This window comes from Amblyomma americanum, chromosome 10 (genome assembly GCF_052857255.1).
Source record: "Amblyomma americanum isolate KBUSLIRL-KWMA chromosome 10, ASM5285725v1, whole genome shotgun sequence".
In the NCBI taxonomy this organism is placed as follows: domain Eukaryota; kingdom Metazoa; phylum Arthropoda; class Arachnida; order Ixodida; family Ixodidae; genus Amblyomma; species Amblyomma americanum.
This window is the reverse complement of record NC_135506.1, coordinates 12,695,132-12,718,127: the sequence shown is the minus strand read 5'-3', so window position 1 is coordinate 12,718,127 and position 22,996 is coordinate 12,695,132. Positions and strand designations below refer to the sequence as shown.

The 22,996-nt window shown below is 49.5% G+C and overlaps 1 protein-coding gene across 4 annotated transcripts in view; it reads left to right on the top strand.

The window, feature by feature from the left end:
• LOC144107601 (uncharacterized) overlaps positions 1-22,996 on the top strand; it is a 94,461-nt gene that overhangs the window by 23,089 nt on the left and 48,376 nt on the right. For 2 of the 4 annotated variants that reach the window (XM_077640699.1, XM_077640697.1), the window contains exon 2: positions 22,584-22,702. The exons of the other annotated variants lie outside the window; for them this stretch is intronic. The gene's annotated coding sequence lies outside the window, so the exon portion shown is untranslated. The remainder of the gene's footprint in view (positions 1-22,583; positions 22,703-22,996) is intronic. 4 annotated transcript variants of the gene reach the window in all.

The following is a 22,996-nucleotide window of genomic DNA, read 5'->3' as shown; positions in this document are numbered from 1 at the left end:
CGCCAATCTACACCAAGATAACATATGTGAGCGACGGGGCTCCCGCTCACTTCAAGAATAAATATCAGTTTCATGAGCTACAACGCAGTGAATGTCGAGAGACGAAATGGATGTTTTCGGCCACTGGACACGGCAAAAATGCTTGCGACGGCGTTGGTGGGCTTGTCAAACATCGAGCATCACACCACAACTTGCGGAAGCCTGCAAGTGAGTCCATACAAACAGCCAGCGGCTTCGTAGACGCAATTAAAGGAACGCTAAAGAACATCACCATTCTGGAGCTCCCACAGAGGGAGCTTGCAGACTTTCGCGAAACGAAGAAGGAAGAATGGAAAATGGCAAAGAAAGTGCCTGGAGTTCAGACGCTCCATATGTGGAAGCACGTTCAAACAAATGAAGGCAGTGCATCCTACGTGGCCTCCACCGCTGCTTCGGAATGGAAGAGACTGTGATCTGGTTTGTGCTTCGTGCTGGACAATATACTGTGCGCATACCGACTTCAACTGCTGCCGTTAATTTCTTGTTACGATTTTCTGAATTGCAATCTGCATATAAAGCGGCATCCCATTTGTAAATTGCGTTCCTATTAAAACTCCTGCTGATTAAAAATCTCGCAGATAAATTGTTCCTCTCAGAAGACGACGTTCTGTCTCCTGACATTGCCCTGTAGAACCTTTGAACACAGAGGTAAACAGATGCAGGTACGGAAACGTCGGCTTCAGAAATACATTATTATAAATTTTTATATATAAAATTTTTTCTAGGAACCCACAAATTATCTAATATTTTTAAAAAATCGATTACATACCAATGTACCTTACGATGATAAATTAGAGAATACAAAAAAAAAAAACGTTTGACCGCCAGCAGTCAGTTCATCAGGTGAAATAACGAATTTATTCCCATTTAGACGCATTAAGAACGCCGCTAACAAGCGAGTAGAAGCTGTACAAACATTCAGGATGGTTCGCATATTGTGGTAATTGAAATGTAACCACGTTCAGTGAGTGCTAAATCAAATTTCTGACAGTTACTATTTCTAAGAGGCAGTAATAAGCAATTCTAGGTAACAAAAACATGAACTCAGTTTTGCATTTTTTTTATACTTTAAAACAAAATAATGCAACACTTTTTTGGTGTTTTAAAATTATCGAGTATTGAGTATTATTAGGGCAATTTTTAATAAAATTCGATGATGATGTTTTTTTTTTAAATTGAAGTCAAAGTTGTCACTTTTTTGAAGTTTTTGAACTTCTGCCAATTTTGAGGCCATATTGAAAAATATAGGTCAAGTGTACAGCTACAAAACTTGCCTGAAGTGATTAAAAGTAGCTGAAAAATACAGAGAAAAAGATTCATTCGGGAGATCTTTACGCATCTTGCCCTAATGCTGCCCTGAAAAGTGCCTTTTTGGCACCGCACAGCTCCGGAAGCGAAGTTTGCGATTTTTTAATCAGAAGACTGACACAGCAAGAAAACGTTTTTTATATTAATCGTATAGTGCAAGTTGTAATAAAGTGCTGAAAAAATACTTATGCGCGAAAACAACTTATTGTGCATGCAGTGATGCTCCAAACTTGCAACTTTGCGAAGTGGCAAAAACGACATACTCCACCTCTTGTGACATACAATTTTTTTCCGAGAAAACCATGAAGTTCCTTGCAAAACTAAGGTTCATTCCTTTGTGTGGACACATTTACCCATCACATATAAAAATTTAATTGAAAACAAAAAATGGTCATGGGACCTCGATTACCGTTCTTATCTGAACATGCCCATACATATAATTACCAGTGAGCTTGCGCTCGAAAGAACTCAAGGAAATAAATGCATAAATCAGCAGTGTATCGCAAACATCTTGCGCAGAGAAAGAAAATATACATAAATGCAATGCGACTGTAGTCATGAAGATCTTTTTTTGTTGTTTCAAGGACTGCTGACTTCTTTCGTATGTGCGTGTTAATGGCCTCCTTTTTTGTGCGGTTGTGGCGGACACGATGGCAAAGGCAGGAGGAGGAGGAAAATTTTGTAAGGGACACTTAAGCTCTGCCTTGAGAGTGTGAAGTGATAGCTTTAATGGGTTAATGGTTTAATGCCCATATATGCGGAATTCGTTATTCTCGACTTTACATTCATATATCCCTGGTAGTCCCCATACCACTTCTATAGTGCAGTAGTGCAGCGGTTAAGCGATGCGTCACTGCCTTGCGATGGCAGGTGCTGCCACCATTGGGGCATTGGGGGCGCATTTACTAATTTAACTGGCATTGATTTAACTGTAACCTGCCACGGTGGGCAGTTTGCTCACAATCCGGTGGGCAGGTTGCGATGACGCCACAAGCTCACGTGACCTAGCTCGGTTCCTTCTCCGGGGATTTCTCGCTCACGACGCCGATGTCGACGCCGCCGCCGGATATTCTGCAGTACAGTAGCCTTAACGCTGTCGCGTTAAAGCGTTTTGCGCTATCGCGTTGAAGGCCTCGTTCACCAGAAAATCCGGAGTGGGTGTTGTCGGCGTCGGCGTTGTGAGCAAAAAATCACGGGAATGACTCTGGCAGGTGGTTGTCCCCAGGAAGTAACCCGGGAGGCAGGTGGGCCACTTATGGTGACGTGACCTTGCATCGTCATCGCAAACTGCCCACCGTGGCCGGCGGCAGTTAAATTAATGATTGGTCGCCCGGGAAGAGCAGCCTGGGCTACGCACAGGCCTAACAGATATTCCCATATATGCAGGTCATTCTCTCACACCCTCCTCATACCCCTCCTGGCGCAGTGGTGGCAGGTGCTCCCAGCGGTGGGCCTTGTGCGGCCCAGGTTGCGGTGATCTATATGTATTATAATCTCTAACGCATCATCTGAAAGAGAAAAAAAAAACGGAGCTAAAATTAAGCATCTGCAATTCTTTAAACCCGCCGCGGTGGCTCAGTGGTTAGAGCGCTCGGCTACTGATCCAGAGTTCCCGGGTTCGAACCCGACCGCGGCGGCTGCGTTTTTATGGAGGCCAAACGCTAAGGCTCTCGTGTGCTGTGCGATGTCAGTGGACGTTAAATATCCCCAGGTGGTCATAATTATTCCGGAGTCCTCCACTACGGCACTTCTCTCTTCCCTTCTTCTTTCACTCCCTCCTTTATTCCTTCCCTTACGGCGCGGTTCAGGTGTCCAACGATACATGAGACAGATACTGTGCCATTTCCTTTCCCCCAAAACCAATTATTATTATTAGTAGTAATTCTTTAACCGTCAGCAGTTCACCGTGTGCGTTCGTGACAGTTTACCGTAGATGTAGTCCAGGTAAGGTGAGGTTTAGGGTTAAGGTGCAGTTAGCTTCTAACAGAGGCGTTAACAATTAACGGTTCTGTGAGGAGACTGGCATGCTTCTGTTCGGTGAGCTTTTGTCCAGGTTCGCGAATGGCTGTTGTTGTCAGGGTCAGTTCACAATTGGTGAGCTTCTGTGCGGGATCCGTCCATTTGTGGCCTCCGGTGCGTGCCGCGAACTTTGATGCGCCGCCTCGCAATCCGCAGCTCCCGATCTCAATCATTCGCGGTCTTGCCCGCGTCTCAGCAGGTTACGTAAAAAAAATATTTGGACGGATTCCAGTGAGGATTAGGTTTCTGGAACGGCCGCCGCGCCGCTGTATGGACTTTGTCCGTTTATTTCGCCAGAACAGCAGTACTTGAGAGGAATTTCTGCGTATTGAGCGGCGTCAGCTAAAAATGGTCAATAGACAGTCTGTAGGCTTCTTATTGACTCAGCTCCCTTTCTGTAAATATTTCTTTTTGCCTGATTCATAGTCTATGACTGTATATAGACAGACGTCTACTAAAAGTGTATGGCCAGAAATCTATAGATTGTCTATAGACTGTCTATAAAATTTGTATTGCCTTTAGACTGCTCTCTAGGGTTTGTCTGTAGAGAGTCTATAGACTTTATAGACCGAAGTCTATGGACAGACTATAAACTGTCTAAAAATTTTTTTGTTAGAGAGCACTCACTATATAGCACGTGTAACCGAGGCTTCCGCACTTGCCGCCTCAGAGACAATGTTTCCGAGGCGTTTGGGCCTGTGCCTGGTAGCCGGGAGGTTTCGTTTTTGTTCTTCAGTGTTGAAGCTTTGTTTCTGGCGCACGCGCTAATGATTCGAAACCACCGCTGCGGAGGCAACTCGCGCGAGTTGTGTTTTCTAGCCTTTTCTTCCGCGGTGCCTGCTCCTTTGCTGCCTGTGTGCCCTCTCTCTCTCTCTCTCTCCGGCTCCCGCCAGCGGCACCTGGCTCGTTTTTCTTCGTCCCCTCCTCTCCCCCATATTTTTACGGCGTCCAAGTTTTGGGAGCTCGTCGTAAATTTTCGTCGCGTCAGTCTATCCTAGCGCGCAGCCGCCGGTCGCGTTGCGTTATGCCCGGATTCCTGCCGCGCGCCGGGGTTTCAGCGCGCAGCGCCGCCGTGCGGCGGCGTACGTCCCTAGCCCCCGCAGAGGCGCCGTGTTGTTGGAAAGAAGCGAGCGGGGCGTTCGGCCGAGGCTGAGGAATGGCTCACGACGAGCGGAGATCGGGAGGAGGAGGCGGAGAGGTGGTGCCGACGACCCTTCTCTCTCTCTCTATTTCTCTCTCTACATAACCTGGGATTTCTCAACGGAGCGAAATAAGCGAGCTAGGCGGGAAGGGGGTCTGGTTGACGTGGAAGAAGTATTGCGTAATAAAGACTCCCTGCGCCTTTCAGGCCTATGGAGAAGGATGCTCGTTCTTTGTTTTTTGTTTATGGCTAGGGAGGGGAGGAGAGCGACGCTGAAAACGGCTGTTGCCGTTGGCGCGTAGTTGCAATGTGTATACCTTCTTCCACGCGCATTTTAAATGCTACGCAACATTCCCCACTCAGCCTCGTTATTTTTATATATTTTTTCTCTCTCTGCCGTCATTTCTCTGGAAGTCAACACCAAACACTGGACTAGCGGGTATGTGCCATTTTAGCAGAGGCCAACGACCAGGTGTACCTGGGACAGTTTTTCCGGGACGTTTCATTGGTTGTTCTGCTGAGGGTTCTTGAACGAGGGAGGGGGAGGGCGCACAAAAAGACGCCCGTGCACAGGTAGCGCACAGTGGGATGTATCACTTTATGCCAACATGGTGCGCAGAGAATCAACCTTATTTTTAGAACGTAGGAAAAAAAAAAAACTTTGGCAGCTCCTAACACGAGAAGAATAAGAATGGAGTGGAGCGCATATGGCAGGTTCTCGCAGATCATGAATGGCAGTCTAACAATATCCGTGAAGAGAAAAGTATACAACTCTTGTATCTTATCGGTACTCGCCTATGGGGCAGAAACGTGGACGCTAACGAAAAGGGTTCAGCTTAACTTAAGCACTACGCAGCGAGCTATGCAAAGACAAATGATAGGTGTAACGTTAAGAGACCGGAAGCGGGCGGAGGGGGTGAGGGAACAAACGCAGGTTAATGACATCCTTGCCGAAATCAAGAGGAAGAAATGTTCTTGGGCAGGGCATGTAATGCGAAGGCAAGATGACCGCTGGTCCTTAAGAGCAGCGGAGTGGATCCCAAGAGAAAGTAAGCGTAGCAGAGGGCGGCGTAAAGTTAGGTGGACGGATGAGATTAAGAAGTTTGCGGGCATAGGGTGGGCGCAGCTGGCAAAGGACAGGGTTAATTGGAGGGACATGGGAGAGGACTTTGCCCTGCAGTGGGTGTAGTCAGGCTGCTGCTGCTGATGATGTTGATGGAACACGAGAACCCCGTATGCACGTGTTGTTTCAAGAAGGTGTATATGAAGGAAGCATCGCGTTGTTGCCGAGATGTATATACTCTTCATAAAAGGGCAACTCGCTGACTCGAGAGGGATGCATTTGCTCGGGGTAACTTGCTGGGTCGAGCTGAGTCCGATCACCGAATTACGTCGAGTGGGCCAGCATCGAGACATAACAATCATTTCAGCACATTAGGACAGCATTTAGGGAGCCTCACTTTATGTAGGGGTTTATAATAATAATAATAATAATTGGTTTTTGGGGGGAAAGGAAATGGCGCAGTATCTGTCTCATATATATCGTTGGACACCTGAACCGCGCCGTAAGGGGAGGGTAAAGGAGGGAGTGAAAGAAGAAAGGAAGAGAGAGGTGCCGTAGTGGAGGGCTCCGGAATAATTTCGACCACCTGGGGATCTTTAACGTGCACTGACATCGCACAGCACACGGGCGCCTTAGCGTTTTTCCTTCATAAAAACGCAGCCGCCGCGGTCGGGTTCGAACCCGGGAACTCCGGATCAGTAGTCGAGCGCGCTAACCACTGAGCCACCGCGGCGGGTTTATCGGAACATTTTGTTTTCAGTCTGAAAAGCATCGTGATTATAGTCACGTGTTTACATCTTGCGGTTCCTGTGCCCATGTCTTCTGTGTTGATTGTTGCGCAGTGTCAGTTCACAGATTTGGGCGTATCCAACCTTCATCATCATGCAGCAGCACAACCGCGGTCACTGTCGGACAATGACATCTACCAATGACCTCCAATTAATCCTGTCCTGCGCAATATTCAGCCACATTTTCACAATCACTGCTAACTCCCTAATCTTATCCGCCCACCCCACGCTGTGCCGCCCTTCTGCAACGTTTGTCTCCTATTGGGATCCACTCCGATACCCTTAGCGACAATCGGTTATCTTATCTTCGCGACACATGCTCTGTCCATGACCACTTCTTTTTCATTTCACCTCGTATACCAATCACTCTAACCATTGTTGGCCAGTTGTGTGACGTCGGTGGCGACTTCTGCATAGATTAAATGGAAGGCTATGTGGAGTTCGGCTTCTGCCCTGCTGTGAATTTTTCGTGTAGCTGAGGGAGAAAACTTTTGACAAGTCGGGGAATTCAGAGTTGCTGATGTCCCGGTCTCCTTGTTTCAGCTCGATGCGTGGCTAGAGATGTTATGTGTCATGAAATAATTGGTTTTTGGGGAAAGGAAATGACGCAGTATCTGTCTCATATATCGTTGGACACCTGAACCGCTCCGCAATAATAATAATAATAATTGGTTTTGGGGGAAAGGAAATGGCGCAGTATCTGTCTCATATATCGTTGGACACCTGAACCGCTCCGCAAGGGAAGGGATAAAGGATGGAGTGAAAGAAGAAAAAGGTGCCGTAGTGGAGGGCTCCGGAATTATTTCGACCACCTGGGGATCTTTAACGTGCACTGACATCGCACAGACCCGCCGCGGTGGCTCAGTGGTTAGGGCGCTCGACTACTGATGCGGAGTTCCCGGGTTCGAACCCGACCGCGGCGGCTGCGTTTTTATGGAGGAAAAACGCTAAGGCGCCCGTGTGCTGTGCGATGTCAGTCCACGTTAAAGATCCCCAGGTGGTCGAAATTATTCCGGAGTCCTCCACTACGGCCCCGAATTCTTCCTTTCTTCTTTCACTCCCTCTCTTATCCCTTCCCTTACGGCGCGGTTCAGGTGTCCAACGATATATGAGACAGATACTGCGTCATTTCCTTTCCCCAAAAAACCAATTATTATTATTATTACATCGCACAGCACACGGGCGCCTCAGCGTTTTGCCTCCATGAAAACGCAACCGCCGCGGTCGGGTTCGAACCTGGGAACTCCGGATCAGTAGCCGTGCGCCCTAACCATGGTTTCATGAAATTTTGTAAATTTGGGGAAAAAACCGGTTCCTTTCAAACACAATCTCTCCAGTGCTGTTCACCGCGTGTTTACAGCAGGCATTCAGGGACCTGGATTGGGAACAGTTGGGGATAAGAGTTAATGGAGAATACCTAAGTAATCTGCGATTCGCTGATGACATTGCTTTGCTAAGTGACGTAGGGGATGAAATGGAAGTCATGTGATCAATGACTTAGACACATAGGGCTGAACGGTGGGTTTAAAAATTAATGCTCAGAAAATTTTTTAAAGCTGTTTACGATTGGTAGCGAGGCGCTGGAAATAATGAGCGAATACGTCTACTTAATGCAGGTAGTGGCCGCAGATCCGGACCACGAGTGTGAAATAACTAGAAGAATAAGAATTGGTTTGGTTTGATGAATGGGGTTTAACGTCCCAAAGCGACTCAGGCTATATGAGCGACACCGTAGTGGAGGGCTGCGGATAATTTCGACCACCCGAGGTTCTTTAGCGTGCACTAACAAAGCACGCTACACGAGCCTCTATCATTTCGCCTCCGTCGAAATGCGACCGCCGCGGCCGGCATCGAACCAGCGTCTTTCGGGTCACCAGCCGAGCACCATAACCGCTGCGCCGCCGTGGCGGCAAATACGAATTGGGTGGAGAGCATTTGGCAGGCACTATCAGATCATGAATGGCAGTTTACCAATATCCCTCAAGTGGAAAGTACCTAACAGCTGTATCTAACCGGTACTCCTTTCATCACATCATCATCATCTACGGGGCAGAAACGGGGAGGCTAGCGAAAAGAGTTCCACTTAAGGACAACACTGCGAGCCATGGAAAGGAGAATTATAGGTGTAACGTTGAGAGACCGGAAGCGGGCAGAGTGCGTGAGGGAACAAACGCGGGTTAATGACATCCTAGTCGAAACCAAGAGAAAGAAGAAATGGGCTTGGGCAGGGCATGTAATGCGAAGGCAAGATAACCGCTGGTCCTTCAGGGTAACGGAGTGGATTCCAAGAGAAGGCAAGCGTAGCAGGGGGCGGCAGAAGGTTAGGTGGGCGAATGAGATTAAGAAGTCTGCGGGCATAGGGTGGATGCAGCTGGCAAAGGGCAGGGTTAATTGGAGAGACATGGCAGATGCCTTTGCCCTGCAGTGAGCGTAGTCAGGCTGATGATGCAGGGGCAAGGTACGTGCCTCGGTTGGCACGGGACCGGGTTAGCTGGAAAGATAATACATGGGAGAGGCCTTTGTCCTGCGGTGGGCGTAGTATGGCTGACGGTGATTGTTTCAAAAAAATACGCAACCCTGAAAAAAAAGAAATAAAGTACGCACACTTTAATAAAGGTATTTTATTTTGGAACTATAGAATAAGTATATAGTTATGTTTTTGCACCAAAAATAAATATCCTGCAAAGCCTTGTCGGGAAAAGATGGTGGACATTGCATAAAATACAATCGGCATAAATCATTGCACCAGTCCGAGTCGTCACTGCTATGCAAGGAAGTACGTACGTACTTGTACGCCTTTTCCGACTTTGAGGTTCGAGTGTACGTATAAAGGTTTTTGCACGTGCTCTCACCGAACTGCGACCCGTTTCTGTCACCTAATGCATACGATTGGGGAATTCGGAGTAGCCGACATGCGACTGACGTCAGCGCTTGGTTGCTGCGAAGACCTTGCCACTGTGTGAACGGCTGCGGATGCTTAACAGACTCCCAAACATCTCATTTGGACCAAATTTAACTGTGCGTCGTCAGGCGATCGATATGGTTTGCATAAAACTCCGTCCGGAAAATTTTAGCGTTTTTTCTTCTTTATTCTGGGCGACGAAACAAGAACGATGAACGCTGATTTTTCCCCCTCTCATTTTTCAGGGGTTTTCCAGCCACTTATATCTCTATTCCGGTCGATTTTTTTCTCTTTACAACTGACCTCGTGACTTGCTGTGCGAGATTCGAGGGCGCAAAGTTTTTCCAATGTGCCTGGACCGAAAAGAGGCGTATCCGCCCGTGCGAAAGTCTCTGAAGAGCGCTTCATTCGTCACGGGTTTGCCCGTGACGAATGACTAGCGTTTGACTAGCGTTTGACTAGCGTTTTGTTGGTTTGACTAGCGTTTGGCCGAAAACATGAATTCAGCTTCTAAAATAACCTCGCCGCCTTGCCGCCCAGAGTACGCCGTTTAAAATAGTTTTATAACGCGTTTATTCGCCGTTTGAATAAATTCATTGCAAGTAGGTGTGTTGTATTAGGCGTGAGTGGAAATTAGCGAAGCGTTTCTTGGAGGTTTGTCTCCAGAAAATGCGTATTGCTGCAGCTGAATCCACGTTTTCTAACAGACATTAACAAAGTCAAAGTTCGCGCGTCTTGGCGTTCTCGCGGTAGATGAACGACCGCAGCGCCTCTTTTCCCTCTGTTGGTAGTTTCAAGAACTTCTGTGGCGGAAGGTGGTGGCGGTTGCGATAAACCTTAATAAATATTGAGCCATATCTTAGGGTATTCTTGGGTTGGCTCTTGGTCTCGTGAAGTGGCCGGCAGTCGGTGAGGTCCGGCGATTTCCGAAGCCCAGCCCACCAGCTGCTTTTGGACAGCTGGGTCGGAGCTTGACACCGCGACCTCCCATCGCTCGAGGTTAGTGAGTTGCCACTCTGATGGCGGCTGGAACTCAGAGCATATGTAGAGTATGTGTGATGGAAATCAGCTATTGGGGCTCCACAAAGGGTAGACTCTGGAGAGAACAGCCCTGGGTGCATTAGTGCTAAATGGGCGGAGGAGAATAAGGTGCGAGATTGTAGCTGGCGCCATGTCACCTGCTCTAATTTAGTGAGTGATTTGTGAGGCGGAGGGTAGTGGAGTCGTCGCTCCCCGTAGTGAAGTGAGATCTCGTGGTATGTGATCATTCGGTCACGGGCGCTCTCTGGCTTGGCGGCTTGCCCTGCTCGGTTGACGTACGCTCGAGAGGTGTCATGGGGGGCTTCAATGCCGGGATGGTGTGCGCGAGTACCCATATGAGTTGAATGGAGCCTAGTGGGGGGCTGAGAGGAGTTGAGAATTTTATGGGCGACGGCATGCGTCCGCCCTTTGGCGAAGTTTCTGATCACGGTATTGGAGTCACTAAATACGAGTGTGGCAGTGGTCGAGGAGATCACAAAGGGCAGTTGCAGCTTCTTCGGCTTCTAGTGAGGTATATATTAGGACCGATACAGCTGCTATAGGGGTAAAAGATTGTGGCCGATTGCGCTAATGGCAAAGGCCGGCTGAGTGGTGTATTCCGCGGCATCTACGTAGACAGCCCCCGTGTGTTGGTTATAACGTTTGTGTAGTGCCTCTTGCTGCGCATCGAGCTTGGTGGTGGACTGGGTGCATGTTTTTTGGGAGTGGATGGACTGTTAGAAGCTTTTGGGTGGCCCCGGGGGTGGGGTATGTGGGTCGGAGAGTGTTGGTTAGGTTAGGGCCTAGGTTCTTAAATGATGCTTGTGGCTTGGGGGGTGGAGGAAGGGCGTTAAAGTTGTGCCGTACGGTGAACTTCTGTAAGTTCGGCTGGTGTGTTATGTATGCCCATGAGTACGCTTGCTCTGGTGTTCTCTCTTCGTTCCTGATGCGAACTTGGTTGAGACGGAGTCCTACCAGGAGGCCTGCCTGGAAGGGCGCAACGCGTGCAGCTGTCGGTCCATCAACCTGTCCCGTTTGATGATGCGCTTGTGGACGTGTTCGCTGCCCGTAAACTGTGGTGCGGGAAGCCATCCGCATTATCACAAGGCCGTGCTGTGTGTGCCCATAACGAGCTTCTGTGTGGGATTAGAATTTTATGCCCTCAGTTTACTGCTCCATAACAATGGGGTAGATTTTTCGGACTCGTCGACAGCCTATTCTCTAACAAATTTATTGATTATAACGTACTAAAAAATAATAGTTTTAATAGATTTGCTGCAAGCAGCATTTTCCTATTCGTGATGAGTAAGAAAACTGCGATCAATTTTTTTTTTGCGCAGGTATTAAATTTTGGAATGACATCGACCGCGTTCAGTCAGTCAATCAATCAATCAATCAATCAATCAATCAATCAATCAATCAATCAATCAATCAATCAATCAATAAGTCAATCAATCAGTCAATCAATTAATTTTATTTAACAGGGCCCATCGTTTGAGCCTTTTCCCATCATTCAACTGTCTCATAATACTTGAAAATTTTTTAAAATTCCAGCGCAGTATTTTTTTTGTACGTCGATAAGACTAAGATACTGATACGTACCACATCTGAGTCCTTTTTACATACGAAGTCATTGCTGCAGATGTGTAAGTACCTTTTATACAGAACTAGTGGTTGAAACGGCTTGGAGGCGATGCCATTCAATATCTAGAGTCATTCTGAGTGTAATATTACCATTTGTATTCACGTGAGACGTGCGTAGAGCTTGCGCCTTATAAAGGGATAAACTTTTTTTGGCGATCGAACGATCACACACGGAGACAAAGACTGGAGAAAAATTACAAAAGAGCTAAGGTTACAGCGTCTTCTTCCAACTACTCCGCTCCGCTTTCCGCTCTCGTCCCGTGAGCCCTACTGTCCACGCAACTTGATGTCCACCGAAAGCTCTTTTGTCCCCCCATCCCCGCAAGGGGATGAGGAACAGTACACCCTCGTGTACTGTTCGGTCGGCTCCAGCGGGTGGGCGCTGCGGGTTGGGGAAACCACCTTCAGCCGTTGGCTTTCTAGAGCCAGGCCGCTCGATGTTGAACCCCGCAGCTCTCCGCTTAGTCGTTGTTCGCTGAGAGTGTCCAGGCTCTAGTTGTCGTTTCGTCGTCAAGGGGACCTTGCCTGCGGCTGCCCTTTCTTCTTGCTACTTGCATCCGTTAGTTCTAAACACATCTACAGCAATGATCTCTCGGGGGTTAAAATTCGTCGGCGTTGTAACCGAAATGTCCAGCATGTACTCGCTGGCCAATGGAGCGTTATCCGCTGCAGGCCCACGGCTGTTGAGTATGTGCAGTTTGCACACAGAAGCGGATTCTCTTGTTATTTCTGGAATGAGTTTCATGTCGCCTGGCCATTATCCGGTCTGAGGAAAATTATTCGGAAGAAAGAAAAAAGTGGGCTTTTCGCTGACACTTATGGAATAATCTGCCGTTGAATGCGAAGAATATGTTCCCTTTAATACTGGAGCCAGCTGTACCTTGTGTGCTCATGTGATTGTGGTGTGACTTGGATGAGAGTGCGCGCAAGCGGCATGGTGCAGAACTATCCCTATATCTTCTGATGGGGAAGAGAAAGCGTTCGAGATAGTTTAGTGGTTTTATCATCACACGCAATATTTCTTTCGGTTCTGAGTCGCTGCCGTGGCCTCCCGCGTAGCGTGTGGGAGCCCGCTCGCATGTTTTCTAGGAATGCTGGTCTGAGCTATCTATCACTTGCTTCATCGTGTGGCTCCTCATTCCGTCCTAGTTACACAAGCCTTTTTCTTTTATGTGTCCTGTTTCCATGCTGCCGGTTACAGTTGCCTTCACTACCGTGACTGAACCGGGTTTCTGCGGCCGATGGTAAAAAAAAAGAAAAAAAAGAGAGGTGATGATGAACAACGCGGCCGCTGTTGCTTGAAGGTGCGTCTCCTTGCTCCAGCGCTCCGATCCTCTCCTTGCTCCCGCATCAACTAGGCGGCGCTGAAGCCCGCAGACAAGCCGAGCCAGTGCGGGCCTCTCTGCACGTGCAAACGTCGGGCTGGGAAACGAAATTCGCGTTTGTACTCGGCACAGAAGACGGGAATGGACGTGGAGAGGGGGTGTGCTTCGAGTTTCCTCCAGTGCTGCCCCCCCCCCTCTCTCTCTCTCTCTCTGTCTGTGCGTTCGTTGTTCGTACGCGCTCCAGCGACGAACGGGGCGGCTGGTTCCCTTCCGCGGCGGCGGCGGCGGCCAGCTCTGGCGCTCGTATCTATTGATTTGCCCCTCCCCCACTCTCGACCTCCTTCCCGGGTTTCTTTGAGCCGCACCGTCTCTCCTCCTCCGCTTCGTTTTCGGAGCCCTTCGCGAATCTTTGTTCGCCCGTCGCTCACGAAAGCCCATTTATGTTTCTCCCTTTCCCCTCCTCTCCGTCTTCCCGCTGTTGCTCTTGCTCCGCGAGGAGGAGGAGGAAGAGAGTGAGGGAGAGGAGGAGAATGGTTTTTGCTCCCCTCCCTCCCCTTCTGCTCTTGTCCCCGCCGTTTCCGCGGCCCGTTTCGCGCTTTTGTAACGACCTCCTCGCGCACGCACGCACGCACAGTCGGATGCCGCGGAGCGGCGTTTTGTGTGTATTTGTGTGTGTGTGCCCTCGGCGTACGCTGCTCTGTTGTCCCCCCCCCCCCCCCTTCACCCCCTCCACTTGTGCAGAGCTATTCCTTCTCCCGTTGTCTCTCCTCGTGGATTTCTGCAGAGAGTGCCGAGCTCTGCCAACTCTTTGGCTCCCCCGTCCGCCTTTCCTGCGAAACCGCCTCGGTTTTTCGACCCCCCCACCCCACCCCATCCCCCCCCCTTTCTTTCTATCGTTCGTCGTCTTCTTCCGCACCCCGTTCGTGCTCATTCGTCGTGGGCCGTTGTTTCGGCTGCTAGCTAGCTAGCTAGCGCGCGCGCGCTCACCTTTCGTGCTCACCACCACTTCCCTCGCTCCCAACCGTTTTCCCTATTCCCATTTATTGCGATCTTCCCTCCCTTTCGCCGGTCCTTTTACACGCTCTTCCTCCCCCCATCCCACTTTCCTCCAATCTGCCGCTTTCTTGTCGCGTTGTCTTGCAATCGTTCCAAAGTTTTCATGTTTTTTCTTCCTCCGGTGCCCTCCATCCCAGCCCTCGTTCCCCACCATTCCACATCCCCCCCCCCCTCCCTTGTTTCCCGCACTTCGAATCGTCGTCTGTTACCCTTCGCAGCGCCATTTTGGATTCGTTTCTCTCCATGCTCGTCGGTTTGCCCCGGGAACGGCGTATTACAGCCCCGCAGAAGAAAGAGCGGGGCGAGTGAGCGCGCTGCGTTGTTCCCTACCTTTCGCCTTCCCTACTCCCCATTTTCTTTCCCCTCGCTCGTCCCTTCGTTCTCCCCACAAGGTTCGTTTGCTGCCCTCGCCTCCCATCTCTTCTTGCTCCTCGTCATCGCGAAGAAGAACCGACATGAAACATTCAGGGCTCTCGGCCCTCTTTTCCCGCAGCCGGGTAAAAGCCGGGAAGAGAGAGACGATCGTGGTTTTCGCTCGCCGGAGTTTTTGGCGGAGAAACACCTCCGGCATCTTTCTCGCTTGCGGTGGTGTTGTGGGAGGGTGACCTGGGCTTCGAGTTCCGAAGCTCAGCCATTCAACCCCTCGGTTTGTAGACACGGTCGCGGTGGCCGAATGGGGCGGCGCATGCTGCGGCTCGCCGACCACGTTGGGCAGACCGACCGGAGCCATGACGACGCCATGGCTCCCCCCCCCCCCCCCCTCCCTTCCGAGGAGCGCTATCTGAAACGAAATTCCCCTTGTCATTCGCGGTCGCTGCGGTGGAGATGGCGGGCAACAATGGAAGCTGGCACGGGAATTGGTGTAGGAGGGATTGCGAGAGACGATTAGGTTTCGCGATGCTCGGCCCGTTTTAGGCCTAATCGACGCGTGCTTACACACCGGAACGAAGAGAGGGGGGGGGGGGCAGTGCTATCGCGGAGGAGGGACCGGCTCTCTTCCCTCCTTCGTCTTTCTCGTTGCCTTCTATGCTGTCTTATATACCCTGGCTGATGATTCGGTTCTGTTTCGCTTGTGCACTTGCTACTTCGTGTCGTCACTGCTCTCCCGTGACGTCATTCTGCGGTGGCCGAGGCTGCGTCAACGCTAAGGGCATATTGCGAAGGTTGTCGCGGGCTTTTGCCGAAACTAGCGCGATTGGCACTAAATCCGGTCTTGCTTTGGAATATTTGCGCATTGCTTGACTCCATTGTGAGCTACAGTCCGTATCTGCGGTAGTATAGCTTGGATGCGTCCGTGTCTTGAACCCGCCGTGTGACTGCGTGGAAGCGTCGCACGATTTTGTCCGCATGTACCTCAGTGCTTTTGATAGAGTTCCAGGAACACGTCCTCCGGAAATTCGGTTTCTTTGTTGCAAGCCAATAAATCGCCCTCTAGCCAGTTATCTTCGCATTTTTTGTTTACCACGGCAAGGTTTCTTTTTTCTAGCCTAGGTGCTCACAAGTTAAAACAATTATTTTTAATGTATAAAATTCATTATACGGTCACATTTTGACGGCCTGTTCCTGGTCTATCATGTCTGCTCATTTTTGTCAGTCCTACAGCCCACTCAGGCGCACAGGTGCGCACCTGTATAAAGAGATCAATCTCGCCGTTACCTGTGCTTACGCTTTGCACCTGTGCGGACGTGGTGAAACTGGCCAGCGTACCTTGCACAACTAGCGCTGTTACACATGGGCTTCAGTGGGAGCCCACCCCACTAAATACAGCTGTAGCGGATCGAATACCCATGCACTTACAAGTGTAGACAGTAGCCTGTATACTGACATCGCACAGTACACGTGCCTCTAGCATTTAGCCTCCGCGCGCGCGCGCGCGCGCGCGCGTGTGTGTGTGTGTGTGTGTGTGTGTGTGTGTGTGTGTGTGTGTGTGTGTGTGTGTGTGTGTGTGTGTGTGTGTGTGTGTGTGTGTGTGTGTGTGTGTGTGTGTGTGTGTGTGTGTGTGTGTGTGTGTGTGTGTGTGTGTGTGTGTGTGCGTGCGTGCGCGCGCGCGCGCGCGCGCGCGCGGGGGGGGAGCGGAAAATTGTATGGCGATGACTCTTCACCTCTTTTTGAGGTTTGCTCTATATTCCCTTCTAAACACCGGTTCTGTTTTGGAGAACATTTTTTTTTTTTAGACATACTTGACAGAATTTGCTGGCCTAAGCTGACTTCGGATTCGTGCTCGCTTTGGTGCCGGAAACTGGTACACCTAATAACAACAACGTTATCGCCTGCCTACCAGTACCACCACGTGTCAGCGCCCTTTGATGATTCACTGAGAAATGTTTGGGAGAGTCCGCTGTCCTGCAGCGAACCTAACATAACTAAATAGGACAGTGATTTGCTGAAAACGGTACGTTCAATCGTTCCGATGAACAGGTTCTAACCATCCCTCGCTTTGTAAATAGAGTCATAAGGGCGCAGTCGATTGTTCAGGTGGTTCGAACAGGTGTACACCATATAGCAACACATCTCCGCTGTAAATTAGACTGCGACAGGCGCGGGCCTCTGCGCAAATGATTGCCCCCCACCCCTCGCCCTATTTTTTATGGTGCCCAAGTAATTATGTAAGACCCTGCAGATGTGTGGGAATATGGCTGTATAGTGCCCCAGGGGGCGCTGTTTATTTCTGCCGCAGAACGAGCGCCGGCGGACCGATTCTTGCCGTAGGGAGAAATTCTGTCCGCCCTACAACGCACCGAACGGTGTATATAATACATCGCTCGCGAAACGAGTGATCTCTACCGCGAAGCCGGCAGCATCAGCAGCAGCAACGTCGGCGATAGGCGAAGCCGCATCCAGCTTCTGCAAAGCCCCTCCTTCCTGGAGCCATGCAGACGACGCGCGGTCGGCCGCTTCGACGACTAGATAGATGGCGTACCCCCCCTTCTTTCTTCCCTCCCCGCTTCCATGCACCCCTGGTCGGCTTTCTTTCTTGCTGCGCTCTGTCCAGCCGAAATATATAGGGCGACCGAGCGGGGACAGCTGTTCGACCGCTTGTCTAATAAGAAAATGTTCCCCCTGGCCGCCGCCTCCCCAGCGCCCCCTCTCTCCCCGAGGCAGAAGTAATTACCTGCGGTTCGGATTGGCTTATTGCTTGTTGTCCCCGCCTCTCCGCGTCCTTTACTCTGGCTTCCTTTTTTTTTTCTTTTTCTGACTGCCTGTTCTTTCAGGCGCGTCGTGCTTGTGTGGTGATCTGGTTTCCGGCTGGCGTTCGCCATTTACTTGGTGCTCTGCGCCTGTTTTCGGAGTCGCGGTGGTCGTATATGCGACCGTGCCAGTTATTTCTGCTCGCTTGGCTGGTTCTGCTTTTCTTTTATGGCCGTTGTATCTAGCGCGCCAGGAAGCATATGAGGCGTCTGAGCATTTGTAAATTTGTTATCGCACTATAGTGCGCGTTAGATTACGTACAGATCAACGTAAGGCACGACGCAGGCCTAAAAAGGCGAACAAAACACTGTTTGTGTTTTCTCAATTTCAAACTTTTAGAACGACCAGCCGCGCACTCGAAATTGCATGTGCCTGCGGCGATTTCGGCCGTTGTGTGTATGTGCACGGAAATGATTTCACGCGTTCGAAATGCGCGCTCATCGGGACATGAGCTTGGATCACGCAACAGAGGTCCATTATACTAATATTTGCCTGCCGCGATGGCCCACTGCGGGTTCGGCTACTGAGCTCTAAAGGTCGCGGGGTCGACTCCCGGCTGCTGTGATCGTATTGCGATGGAGACGAAATGAAAATACACCCTCGTGCTATGCGGCGCCAGTGCACGTGAGAGAGCCTCACGTAGTATCGGTATTAATACGAAACCTTCAGCTCCGGTTTTCTCATGGCTGAGGCGCAGTTATGGGACCTTAAATCTCGCATACCGTATTTACTTTAGTCTAACGCGCCCTCGATTGTAACGCGCACCCTTTTTTCACACCGCCGATGGCAATATACGGTGTTGCTCACGTAGTTTCGTTTTCATACTCGATGCTAACGCGCATGTCATATTTAAACGAGTTTTTTGTTTTCCGAAAAAAAAAAGTTCGCGTTAAAATCCAGTAAATACGGAATACCCCGTCCATATATCACCAATCTTTCTCGTCTCCCCAGATCATGTGAGCGGCCGTGATGCTTGTTATCAAAGCTGCTGCATTTACAGATGCCAATAAAGCACTATTTCTAGCTCATAACCTTCGAATCTGTGCAAGTATGCTGAGAGAGGTACATCTGTGGCGTGTTAGACTGCAAAGAATACGATAGTGTAACAGCCACACATTACGTGTTTACCACGTTCGAGAGCGACGTCTCTTTGAAACCGCAAATGGATGGCAAGATGAGATAGTTGCGACGTGTTCTTGTTGGAACTGAAATGGCGGGAAGGCGACGACCGGACGGAGTATGGAAGAGCGCTGTTCCTATTTATTTTATGGATTGTGCCCTCGATTCGTCCCCTTTTCCATCCTTTTTCATTTCCTATAATAATAATAATAATAATTGGTTTTTTGGGGAAAGGAAAATGGCGCAGTATCTGTCTCATATATCGTTGGACACCTGAACCGCGCCGTAAGGGAAGGGATAAAGGAGGGAGTGAAAGAAGAAAGGAAGAAGAGGTGCCGTAGTGGAGGGCTCCGGAATAATTTCGACAACCTGAGGATCTTTAAAGTGCACTGACATCGCACAGCACAAGGGCGCCTTAGCGTTTTTCCTCCATGAAAACGCAGCCGCCGCGGTCGGGTTCGAACCCGGGAACTCCGGATCAGTAGTCATTTCCTATACGCACAGCTTCTCATTAAGGTAGAATGAGACTTTATTTTGTAAAAAAAAAAAATTAAATTTTGCGACGTTCTGGTAGACCATTTCTTTAGCTTTCAGAAAATATACTGCACATGAGTGTTCGCGACTTCAAAAATGCGTTTTTGATCATTTTTCGCCGTCACGTCGAACGGGAAAGTGAGGAGCTTTCAGAGGCTAAATTTGTATTTTTTTTTCAAAAGAGCATTTTTGGAGGTTTATTTACCTTTTTCTGAGGAACTGTATCGCGTATGCAGACAAATTTCAACACATTTCAATCAGTGCCTTTTACACGACCTTAACTACAATCGGTACACTCTTAAGAAAAACGGCTAAGAATTCACTAACTACTAACCAGATCCTTGTCACACAGACCACTACCCTCTTAATAACTGGAGGTAGTAAAGTAGAACTAGTGAGAGTTACTACCTTGAGAAGCCGGTGAGAAGTTAATGAGTGAAGCTATGGAGCACTACAGTGAGGGACAGAAAGTCAGTGGTATTTACTTAGAAATGGGTAGAAACCGTTGTCGCATATCTGTTGCTACGTTTTAGAACGGTGCGTTGGCCTGGCTTAATTGTTAAATTTGTGTACACACTGGAAAAATAAAAAAAAACTATATGTTCAATTCGACCAGTGCCCGACACATGTGAGAGCTGCCGAGTGTGCTATAGTCGTAAATCACACACACTGGCGTAGACATACTATGCATTACGTGCAAAGGTCATGCGAGGCGGTGGCATCAAACAGTTACCCTACCGGGCACACACACAGGGTTAGAATGAAGCACATATCGCAGTCACACCCCGCCTCGAATAACTCGTCAGTCTCACAAAACTCATTTCGATATTTACTTCTGTTATTTGGACTCGTGCTTTCAATTACAATATTACTAGACATTTTTGATCTCCGGGCCCGGACGTAGCCTCTATAGTGTTGACCTATCTGGCGAAGTGAATAATAATAATAATAATAATAATAATAATAATAATAATAATAATAATAATAATAATAATAATAATAATAATAATTGGTTTTTTGGTGAAAGGAAATGACGCAGTATCCGCCTCATATATCGTTGGACACCTGAACCGCGCCGTAAGGGAAGGGATAAAGGAGGGAGTGAAAGAAGAAAGAGGTGCCGTAGTGGAGGGCTCCGGAATAATTTCGACCACCTGGCGATCTTTAACGCGCACTGACATCGCACAGCACACGGGCGCCTTACCGTTTTTCCTCCATAAAAACGCAGCCGCCGCAGTCGGGTTCGAACCCGGGAACTCCGGATCACTACGAAGTGTATAAACGTCATTTTCCATTTGAGGACAACAAAAGTAAAAGAGCTGACGCTGTGTCTGAATGTTTTCTTTCGCTGTCCGTCGTCACCTTTACCGTGTGTCAATTCCAGCAAGAATCTTTCAAAACCCTGTCTGGCGTTGGGGTGTGCCTGCACGGTCAACTGACCATGAACATTTTACACGAGTCTCACTGGGTTTGCGAAAGCGACGAAGAAAGTGAACGTCGAACCCTCCTAAGCCATGCCTTTACGCTGTAACGGTCTATGTGGGAGTAAAAAAGGAAGTAAGTCATCCTCCATCGCTCTCCCTAATAGGGGAAGGGTATGCTGCCCAAGCCCTGAGGTAGATTTCCATCACTAAAAATGCGAAATGCTTACGGTTGGCAACGGGAAGAAAGTTCCTCTTCAAAACATGCGAAGTTCTAGCAGTTGCGAAGATTTTAGCCGAGATTTCAATCTTTTATATTCGCTCTATTTGCTCCAGTGCCGCATTTAAATGCCTCCTCCTACTGCTAACTGCATCAAGTTGCTACGTTTTGCGGTGGGAACATGACTTCGTTGCCAAGAGTAAGCATTCCGTAATTTAATGGTCGAAATCTACCCCGGGACTTCAGCAGGGTAACTTGCCCCCGAAAGGACAGCTTACTTCTTTTTCATTTCCACTTAGGCCAATTCGTATTTAGAGTGCAGCTTCATGCAGGTGGAGGCTGACAACAGTAATCAGAATATACAAATGTACCTGTCGAATGAGCATTGCATCGGTGGCGTTTTTTTATTTTCAAAATACTTTTTACGCTTTGTTTAGCTGTCGTCTGCTGTTGCCTTTTGAGAGCAGAGTATCCTATGTATCTTAGAGTGAGGGTACACCGTTATCTCGGGTCCACTTGGGTGTACACTGCGACGCATATCAATATAGTCACCGGGAAAAAATTCCAGTGACTCTGCACATCAAGCCACAAACGCGAGTGGTCCTGGCAGAACAACACAGCCCTTTCGAGCGCTGTGATGTAGTCCTTGCGTTGCTGGTGCGTGCACCGTATGAACCTGGACGACAAGCAGTGTCTGACAGCGACCGGACTCGGAGTCGCCGCTCTAGTCTGGCCTTGGTCTGACGTGCGCAGTTCGCGCGTTCAACCCAAGGTGGCGCTACGTTTTCTGAGAGGTGTGGGGGCGCGGATGTCAAATGGGACGCTGAGGACACCACCTTCAGTTATTGTTCTCGGTAAAAATGATTATCTGACTCTTTCTGTGCATGTTGACGTCATGTCCGTCAGTAAAAGACACATTTATCGGTGAGGAAGCTTGATTTAAAGGTCCTTCCGCCAGTCAGTCAGTCGGTCGGTCGGTCGGTCGGTCAACTTTATTTAGCCAAATGGTGGTAGCTTGCTCCCCCGTGGGCCCCAGCCTAAGACGAGGGCCCGTAGGTTGGGCTACCGGGCCGGGGACGGTGCCATTGGTTGGTAGCAACCTCGGCCGCAAGGCTTGATTCAAACTGGGTGACGTCCTTGCCGAAAGGGACAGGTTATCGCCGTTTTGAAGTGAATGGCGGTTTAGCGTTGCCTCTGAGATCCGCTAAAAAGTTTGTGTCTACGCACTCGCTTTACTTGCGAAATTAGCTGGTGGTGGCGACACCTTTATCTCGTGTGCTGAACTTTTTACGTTTTAAATTAACCCTCCGTTTTTGGTGAAATTGGTCGCTGGTGCTGAAAGTGTTCCTTTACGTGATGGCAGCTTGTAATTCAAAGCTTATAGCCGCGCTATTGGGTACTCCCGATGGAACGAAGAACGTTCCTCAGTGTCGGCAGGTCTGTTGCATGGTATATAGCATGTTTTTGAAACAGAAAATGATTTCTTGAGGCAATCCTTATAGAGAGCTGCCGAGTTACCTATGCTGCGTCTGTCATGTATCCTGCGTGCATTCTGGTTTCGAAGTACGTCACGCGCCGGATTATTCTCGGTTCATTGTTTACGTGCATATTTGTGTTGCCTTTGAGTTGTCCTTATACTTTACCTCTCACTTTGGCGCGCAACCTTAGTTTCCGCTGAGTGCCTTTCGACTAATTTCGTTTCCTTTTTTTCCCCTTCGCCCTCGTTTTTTTCCCCCTTCCTCCTCTCGTTCCCTTCTCTCTGGCGACAATGATCACGGCGCACGTGTGGCTGTAGCCGGAGAACCCGGTGAGGCCGGCGCTAGCCAACAACGCTTCCAGCGCCACCGCCACCGCCGCCACCGCACCGGGGTCATTCCTCGCGCCCCGCTGAGCCGGGCGCGCGCCCGAGCACAGGTGAGCCCCCTCACCTGTCGCCTGGCCCTCGTCACCCGGCGGCGATCGCACTTTGTGACGTCATAAATCCCGGGCCCGCTATTGGCCATTCAGGTGGCGTTAGAAGGACGGGCGTGGTGCTGAGGCCGCGCTGAACTGGACGACGGAACTGGCGCGCGACCGATCACAGCGGTCGCTGGCTCCTTGCGCGTTTTTGGCTTTCACACCGGCGTATGCTGTGTCCACCTTTATCCGGCGACGTTTCTTTCGTTTTAAAGCGACAGCTTTACTACGCCAGCCAGTGAGCCATTTCGG